Genomic DNA, 9,713 nt, shown 5'->3' with positions numbered 1-9,713 from the left:
AGCCTGCGTAAGTCTGTGCTAGGTACTCTGCATATGTTATGGTTGTTTTGCTTGGGGTTTTTGAGGAACTTCTAGTAGTAGGAATGGGGTTGTCCCCAACTCTTTTGCCTGCTCTTTGGGCTCCTTTTCCTCCTAGTGGGTTGCCTCCTCCAGCTTTGCTTATGAAGGTTTGTGCCTAGTCTTACTGCAATCTGTTATGCTGTGTTGAGTTGATGTCCTTGGGAGGCCTGCTCTTTTCTGAAAGGAAACAGGAGCAGTGGATCTGAGCAAGAGGAGAGGTGCAGGGAGTTGGGGGCAGGGTAGAGGCAGGGGAAATTGCAGTCAGGGTGTACTGTGTCAGAGAAGAATAAATAGAAAAAAAAAGAGATCAGATTAAATCTCAAGCTGGCAGAGAATCCTGGCAGCATCAACCACTTGATGCCAAAGGGTCGGGGTGCTGTGGAAGCTTCCTATAAAACATCCAGACTGTCATGAGACCAGGCAATGTGTGATGGACCACTGAGAGAAGCTGTGACAGTAAAGCATAAGATCCATGGAGACATCAGGATATTGAAAGTACCAAAACCATGGAGTTTCCAATAAGAACAAGTAGGGATTAAATGGAGCCATCCCAAGAGAGAGGCTCCGTGTACTGGAGGTGTGGAGGCTGTCAACGCCTTTATGTTCCAGATGATGACCTTTAAAAGAAATAAATAAAATGTAAACAAAAAAAAGACATTTTGGCACACAAATGACATGGACTAATCCACAATGAAAACAAGGATCTGTATACCACCATCACTACTGCCCGACACGGTAACGAACGTGCCAGCCCATTGGTTTGACCTTGGATGGGTACAAATTAAAGGGGAGACGAAGCTCTAAAGAGATAGATGTAAAAATCAGTGCTTGCTTTTACTGTGCCTTTTGCTCGATGTAACCAGTGTCCCAGCTAAAATCATCCCTCATCCTGATGCCCACAGATTTGCAGGCATGGCTGTGGAGATGCAGGCTGAACTCCAGCTCCACGCCCCTTCAGCCAGATGTCCTGTGCAGTGATGTAGGCACATCCATGCAGCATCTCAGTAACGAGATACAAATTAAAATATAGAAATCCACAGCTTCATACACACTGTGAGGACAGTGTAAATATTGTCAGAATCAAGGCAGAGAGGTGCCTTGCTGCAAATAACCTGAGAGCCAACAATGGGTGATAAAAAGTGCTCATGAATTATTGCCTGCTAAATAGCCATCACACGAGGCTGCCAAATTTCCACCTGGCACAGAGGTCACCACAGCCTCATTATTAATCCTTGTGACCAAGGACTGTTGTTTCAAAGCACCTGGTGTGATCTTCCTCTTCTTCTTGCCACCTTAAAATGCAGAGTTCACTCTGCTGCCTGCCTGCGGCTCCACTCCCTCTTTCGTTCCCAAATAAACTCACAATTTGTAGACGCTCCCTCTGTTTTTTGTCTTTTTTTTTTTTTTTTTTTTTTTTTTTTACATTGACCACAGAAACAACACTCCTTTCACAGGGCCTTGTGAAAATGTTAGTGGGGGAGATGTTGGTCTGTGGTCCTAAGTGGTTTGCCCGGGACTTAAGATGGAGGACAACCTTGTAATGTTTTTGTCCGAAGACACAAAGGCAAAAGATGCCAAGTAAGTTCACTGAATTAAGCAGAGTTTCCACTTTAGATTTTAAAAGGAGGTTTTCTAGAATGAGACAATTCTAAAGTTTATACAAAAAAAAAAAAAAAAGGAGGTCCAGCCAATAGACTACTGAAAAGATGCTCAGCTAAAGCTGAAAGAAAGTCAGACCCTCTGAAAACAGAAAGAAAAAAAAAGTCCAGAAATACCTTGGATGAGCAAGCTGGACATAGTGGTCCATGCCTTTAATACTGGCACTTGTGAAGCAGAGACAGTCAGATCTCTGTGAGTTCTAGGCAAGCTTGGTCTACCTAGACTTTCAGGACAGCCAGGTGGACAGAGTGAGGCTCTGTCTCAAAACAACAATAAAACAAAACAAAAACAAAGGAAAAAAATGACCTGGAGCGATGTCTCAGGTTAAGAGCACTGACAGTTTTCCAGAGGACCTGGGTACAATTCCCAGCAGCACTTAGTGGCTCACAACATCTGTAACTCCAGTTCCAAAGGATTCAACTGCCTCTTCTTTGGCATCCACAGGCACCTAGTATACAGATATACATGCAGGCAAAATACCCATACATATAGAATAAAATAAAATAACTGCTGAAAAAGAAAAGGGTGGGGGGAGAGGTGAGCATAGTGACCCATAGTGACCCATAGTGACCCATATATCCTAAATATGTGCAGTCATGGTGCCCCACTGAAGCCCTTTGACTTTTCACTGACACAATAATTATGCATATTTTGGAACCTAATAATTCGATCATTGTATTGAGCGTATGATGTATGTGATGAGTGACAACTAACCTCAGGACAACGGACATTCTAACCTGCACTCCTTCCTGAGTTAGTTCTTACAACATTGTTCAGACAGATCTCAAATTCCTGGGCTCAAGGAATTCCCAATACATAATAAAAGGCATATGTTACCATACCCAGCTTTAACGTGAGTTTTAAATAAATAAGTCTCATATAGCCAGGAATCATTTGGAAGAAAGAAAAACTGGATCTCTCATAAAACATGCCAAAATTAACTCCAAAGGTAGCACAGATTTACATGTAAGCAAATGAAAGCATAGAGAACTCCAGAAACTTTCAAGAGATTATTTTCCTGTAACCCTGGTGTCTTAATCAATATTCTAGTGCCATGCAGGGACCACAGCAGCTTGCATTCAGAGGTTTAGCTCATCGTCCTCATTGTGGGAAGTATGGCAGCATGCAGCAGACAAGGTGCTTAGGGAGGTAGCTGAGAGTTCTACTTTCAGATTGGCAGACAGCAGGAAGAGACTAAGATGCTGGTCTTGGTTTGAGCTTCTGAAAGTTCGAAGCCCACCCCCAGTGACACACTTCCTCCAGTAAGGCCACACCTACTTCAACAAGGACACCACCTCCTCAGAGTGTCACTCCCTGGTGACCAAGCATTCAAATATATGAGCCTACGGGAGCCATTCTCCTTCAAACTACCACACTCAGATTACAACTTTAAACTCTCGTGCAAAAAAATTGGTAGCCGTTAACAACCACTGCCACCATCAGGACCACAACATGCCCCAGAACAATAACACATATACACAGAACAAAAACCACACCCCCAGAATAATAACAACCACAATCACAGTAACAACCACACACATGCCCCGGAACAACACCACACACACATCCCAGAACAACATTAGAAACACGCCCCAGAACAACATGTGCACACACACACACACACACACACATCACATCCACACCACAGAACAACAAAACAGGTTGAACTAGGCATGTTAGTATATGTCTATAAATCCCAGCACTAGGAAGTTTGAGTCAGGAGGCAGCCAGCCTACACAGTAAGATTTTTGTCTCTACAAACCAAACAAATTTTAGAAATACTAAGAGATTGGTTAAAGTAAACATATACACATTTTAAATCTTCCATGAGACAAAACATCACATATGATAGAAATGGGGAATTGCTTTGAATTTTTGTAGGTAAGATAATGACATGCTTGTGTGAGAAAGTATACATTGAAATCCTAAAATATAAAGAGATTCTGGGGCTAACAGAATGGTTCAGTGGGTAAAGCGCTTGAAACATAAGCATGAAGATTTGGGTTTAAATTCCCCCCCCCCCAAAAAAAAACACATGAAAGCAGGGCTCAGTAACATACATCTGTAATGCCAGCTCTCTTTCAAGGAAGGAGAGAGGAGGCAGAGACAGGAGAATCCCTGGAAGCTCACAGGTCAGCTAGCCTGGTTCATTCAGTTGAGAAAACAGGACATTACCTCAAAACAAGATGGAGGTATCAATATCCAAGATTGTCCTCAGAACTCTACATGTGTGCCATGGCACATGTGCCCCTCTCTCTGCAAACACAAAGAAGTGGGAATTAGTTAGTTGCCTAGGGGCTGTCTCTAAATCCTCAGGAACATACACTTGCTTACACCAGAGTCAGGGAAAACCTGGAACTCCAGTATTAAGTTAGGGCAGATACACAGTTCTTTATAATGGCTTACTTATTCATATAAAAAATTAAAAAAATACACCATTAACAGAGGCAAAAAAAAAGTTAGACTTTTTTTTTATTTAAATGAAACTCAACTAGACAGAGGTGACTCACACCTGTAATCCCAGCACTTAGGAGGCAGAGGCAGGAGGTTCTCTGAGTTGTGGCCAGTCTAGTCTACAGAATGAGTTCCAGGACAACCAGGGATGCACAGAGAAACCCTTTCTCAATAAAATAAAATAAAATTTTAAAAATGGAACTCATAACATAGACTTCCTAATACATAAATACAAGATGAACTTCTACAGCTCCAAAAGCAAAAATCTAATACAACAGTGGAAAAATGAGCAACGGAAGAGACAGTGCACAGAAAATGTGCAGTGTCTTCCAGAAGTGTATGTTATACTACACCAAGAGAGCTACAATTCTCACTTATCAGACTGAAAACAATTCCAAACCTTGTCAACACAAAGCTGACAAGGCTGTGGAGTCTCAGACATTCTTACATTGTTATTAATCCTGATAGAATGCCACAGGGGTGACTCTGAGCTTCACCACACGGAGGGATTTTATAACTGTCATTATCAATGCATTTATCCTTTGAGCCGATCGTCGTATTTCTGGGGATTTATCCTGTGTATGATGACATATGTACAGCATGGTCTGCTGTGGTGATTTGGATGAGAATGGCCCCCACTGGCTCAGATTTTTGAGTAGTTAGTCCCCGTCTCTGGAACCATTTGGGAAGGAGGAGGTGTGTCGCTGGAAGTGGAATTTGAGGTTTCAAAAGCCTATGATAATCCCAGCTAGCTCTCTCTTTACTTCACGCTTGTAGATCAAATGTAAGTGCTTCCCAAGCCATTCCTACCTGCTTGCTGTCATGCTCCACACACCATGGTGGTCCTGGCCTCTCACCCCCTGAAAGTGTAAGCCTCAATTAAACCCTTCCTTCCATGGGTTACCTTGCCTTGATCATGCTGTCTTATCACAGCAAGAGAAAGTAACTAAGGTATCTATTGAGTCACTGTTACAGAAAAAAAAAAAGCAACAATAAAAGAATTGGTCTATAGCAGAAACTCTCAACCTGAAGGTTGCTACCCTAGAAGGTCACATCAGATATTTTTACATTACGATTAGTTATAGTAGCAAAATTATAGTTACTAAGTAGCAACGAAATAAGTTTATGATTGGGGGTCACCACACATGAGGAACTGTACTAAAGGTTTGCAGCATTACAAAGTGTGATCTCATTGGCTTAAAGGGAATTCTGTAAATAAGCCTTGGCATTTCCACCCTGTGGAACCCTGGCAGCTTTAAAAGTACAAAGGAGACAGCGACAGGCTTCAATGTTAAGTGAAAAACCAAGGCTGGCTGGATGAGTTGTGAAATGAAGGAATTTCAGAATTTTCATGATTTACTTTTAATAATTCCATTTATTCTCTGAGACATTCATACATGTACACAAAAAAAATGAAAGATCTTTAAAGTGTTTATTTGTGTAATGGAAGTCTGGACTTCTTTCCCACCTGGTATAATACTGATCAATCTTTCACTGAGGGTGGGGTTGAGCTAGGAGAAAGTCATCTCAATATCTACCTTATTTTGTCTTTTTCCTATTTAAATCATGTCTCTGGTTTACCTCTTTGGATAAGAAAATAAAATTTAAAGAAAGTCTTCAAGAGTGTTTTCTGACTTTTAAACAAGGAATTGCTACCATGACTACTACTACTACTACTTCTGTTTTTGTTTTTTGGGTTTTTTTTTTTTGTGTGGTTTGGGGGGTTTTGTTTGTTTGTTTGTTTGTTTGTTTTTGAGACAAGGTTTCTCTGTGTAGCCCTAGATGTCCCGGAACTTTCTCTGTAAATAAGATTGGCCTTGAACTCACAGAGACCCACCTGCCTCTGCCTCCCAGGCTTTGGAACTGAAGGTATGTGCCACCACTGCTAATAGGATTTATTAAATGTTAATGATGCCTACCTTGGAGGTTATTTTATTGGTTGTGTGAGCAAAATGTTGATTTTTTTCACCATCCTATAATCCATCCCTTCAATTTTGCATAGCAATGAGCTACCTGGTCCATGGGGAGAGGTGTGCTCAGAAATTCAGGGCTGAAACCATGAGCTTTTCTTCCAGGTATCCCACTGACTTTGTCCCATGAGTTTGCTTGTGGAAACAGCACTGCTTTCCTCCCCAAAGCCTCTGAGTGATCCTCATCTCAGACAAACGGAATCACCTTCCCAGATTATTCATAAACAAAAAACGGAGGGGAGAGAATCAACAGCACAGGAGGGCTGGCTTTGGTCCAGTAAGGGGGGAGGGGAGCATTGCTCCATTTGAGACACACCCAAAACACATCCACGCCCTCCGAGCCACCCACGTGCAGAGAGCCACACGTGTTCTGTTGTTGAGAAAGCAGTTTCTGTGTCTCTCCAGTGCCTATGAGGTATGTGGTGAACTCTAGCATCTGTTGGAAACCCACTGCCCTCTCCCAGGTTCTGCAGAACTCAAGTTCCCATCCAGACAGTATCTCTGGACTGCCCTCGCTCTCCTTCCAGACAGGTGACATGGGGAGGGAAGCTGGGATAAGCTGTTAGTGACTCCTCACATCAGGACCTTCTGCTATGCACTTCCCTGCTTATAGTAAGATACCGACATGTGACTTTAGAGAGAATAAAAAATGCAATACATTCTCCATACAAGGGGCAATCCGTAGACAGAAGGTGTATTTCTCAGGGGAGGGGGGGGCTATAAGAGAAACACATTTGTAGGTGTGTGGTGGAGTTAACCTCACACACCTAACTGTTCACTCCGGGCTGTGGCTGGCTGCCTGCCTAGCAGAGCCCTATAAGAATGTGGCCGAGGGAAATCCCCGGGACTGGCTCTTCCTTGCTCTGCCCCAGGTTAAGCCATTTTGTACATTCTCCATTCCCAGGGAGGGCACAAATCAATCAGGGGGGTCTCATTCAGAGCCTGGCTCCCCAGAACCAGAGCCCTCGGTGACTTAGTTCATCCAGGCAGCACCCTGTCCTCCAGGAGACTGGAGACTGGCAGCTTTTCTCAGCCAGATACTGCTCAGAGGCAACTCTCATGGCCTTAAAGGTATAGGGGGTGGTGGAGGTGACAGAGGGCAGTTGCTGCTTCAAGAGCATTTGCTCCAATAAGGTCATATGCCTTCCTCGTTCATATTGTCTTCAAGGGTCACTGGTCCCCACCAGAATGAAACACTGGTCCCTGGTAATAAGACACAGGCACCCTCACCCTGAGTCCAACTCTTCCAGTAACAACAGAGCTGTGGAATGGAGCCCAACTTCCACACTGCCACTGTGTCCTTCCAGCTCCTTCTCCTACTCCACCTTGGCATCCCTCCCTGTCAGAACCTGGAAGAATGGTGTCTTTGTTGGTGTGAAAAATTACTACCGGCTGTGAAGCCCTGCCCTGCCCTCCTGCTATGTAGAACCATACAGCCATCATCCATTGCCCATGGGAGAATGAGCCTTTACCCACGGTTTGTGTGGCCAAGCTGAGAAGTATGGGATCTGGTCAGTGTGTCCACATGGGACAGTGTGTGGAGGTGAGGTGTGTGTTAGGAATGGGCGTGTGTGTGTGTGTGTGTGTGTGTGTGTGTGTGTTTGTTTGTTAGGTGAGTTTGTATGAACAAACCTGTGGACATTGTATGATTGTGCGAGAGAGAGAGAGAGAGAGAGAGAGAGAGAGAGAGAGAGAGAGAGAGAAAATGTGAGGGAGGATATCTTCATTAATAAGTCAGACTTTGAATTCATGATCACCTGAAGCCACCAACTTAAATGAATACTATTTTTCTTCAGCTCAAGAAAGGATTTATAACTCTGGTAGAGAGTCTACAGGAACATTTACCTTTAAGCAGACATGACCAATCACTAGACAACAAAGGTTTCAACAACAACAACATCATCAACAACAACAAAAAGGCAGGGAGTTGTGAGCAAGTGAAGAAATGATCTGGGGATCAAAGTGCCCCAGTTTCTTGCTCAGAACCTGTTTGTTCTTGTTCACAGTGGGGACACAGATTCCTGTGTTCACTCAGGCTTAGTCCCCTGCAGTCAGAGAACTTGGCTCATCTGGCTTGGTGGCTGTAACATTATGTCCCATGAAGATGTATGTGAGCTCATGTGAAGTGACCTTTGTGCAAATACAATGTAAACCAAGCTGTACAGGAAAAGCTGTAGACAGCAATCCTTTCCACACAGACTCCCCTGAAGTCACTCTTCCTACAAAATGCAAACATAGTTAGGAGTGTGCTGTGTGGTTCATGTTAAGACTCTTAAGTCCCAGAACATTTCCAGGACTGAAGTGGGAACATTAGGGCCTTTCTGGGTACTCTGTGACACCACACTGTGAGTAGCTGGAGTGTGCCGACAGAGCCAGAAGGTGCTTGCCACAGACTGGCCCGTTTCTCTTCTTCATGTTTCATGTGTCACCACTTCCCCCAGAGACAAAGGTGACTCCATGCCTTCTCTGTTTTACTGAGGAGGTGACTGCCTTTTACTCTTTACCTCGTCATTTTCTTAATAAACACCTACCACCTGTTCTGAGCACCAAGAAGACATCGAGGAGTTAGAAAGAGATGCAGGGCTGGAGAGATAGCTCAGGGCTTGAGAGCCCTTGCTTCTCTTGCACAGGACCAGGGTCAGTTCCCAGCAACCACATGGAGGCCACTAACTGGAAGTCCAGGGCTGGGGCATCTGATGCCCTCCTTGACCACCAAGGGCACCAAGCATGCATATGGTGCACACGAATACACAGAAGACAAAATACTCAAACACATCAATGTGTGATACTAAGAATCAGATGCCTGAGTTATGGCTATGGGAGTTGGATTTCCCAGACCACTGCTGTGGGCTGACACTCACTGGGGGCTTTACACTTTAATCCCCAGCAATTATAGCCAATTCCTTTAAAAACCAAAACCTCTCTGTTCCAAAGACTGCTTGAAAATCAGTTATTGTGCTCAGTGTCTGACACAGAGTACAAACAGATAAATGGCAGCTGCTATTGACACTCCTAAGTGTGAACCCTTTGTTTCAGTGGGGGCAGAAATGAAATCTTGTCCATCTCATTCACAAGGCCCCTGGGTGCTCAGCACAGTGCCTGGCATGCACTAGACATTTGATAACAACCATATCATAGGTTTTCATGTACAGAGATGACAAATGTCAAACTTAACAAACTATAAGAGGAACATTAAGCATCTGTGACTCCCCCCCCCATCCCCGGCCCTCAGCAGTGGACAAAGAGACACCTTGTTGGTGGTGGTGTTCTTATATCAGTCAGTGGCAGAGCAGTTGGCAGTCTTTTGCTCATCCTATCTTGATGTCTGGCTTGGTGGCCAAAGCTGTTTTATGCCTAAGATTCATAAAACTCAAGGGAAGTGGAGCGGTGTGAGTGTTATAAAGAGAGATGGAGCTGGAGCCCTGAGGCGGAGAGGAGTAGCCCATTATGAGTGGCCAGCCCTGCCACTTAGAGCCATGGTGAGGTCCCAACATGAGCTGCCACTGAGAGCCAAGCCTGTGGCTATGCAGTGACAGGGCTCAGTGTCAATGTCCGTGGTCACTGGACACT

The 9,713-nt window shown here is 44.1% G+C and overlaps 1 non-coding gene across 1 annotated transcript; it reads left to right on the top strand.

Annotated features, from left to right (window-relative positions):
* The first annotated feature begins 9,367 nt into the window (after nucleotides 1–9,367).
* Nucleotides 9,368–9,510, top strand: LOC114627811. The gene has a single exon (XR_003712405.1). It is a non-coding gene; the product is annotated as a small nucleolar RNA SNORA48 (small nucleolar RNA).
* Nucleotides 9,511–9,713: the final 203 nt, after the last annotated feature.

This window comes from Grammomys surdaster, unplaced genomic scaffold (assembly GCF_004785775.1).
Source record: "Grammomys surdaster isolate TR1022 unplaced genomic scaffold, NIH_TR_1.0 258, whole genome shotgun sequence".
Taxonomy (NCBI): Eukaryota; Metazoa; Chordata; class Mammalia; order Rodentia; family Muridae; genus Grammomys; species Grammomys surdaster.
The sequence above is the reverse complement of the archived record's forward strand: the minus strand, read 5'-3'. Positions and strand labels throughout refer to the sequence as shown.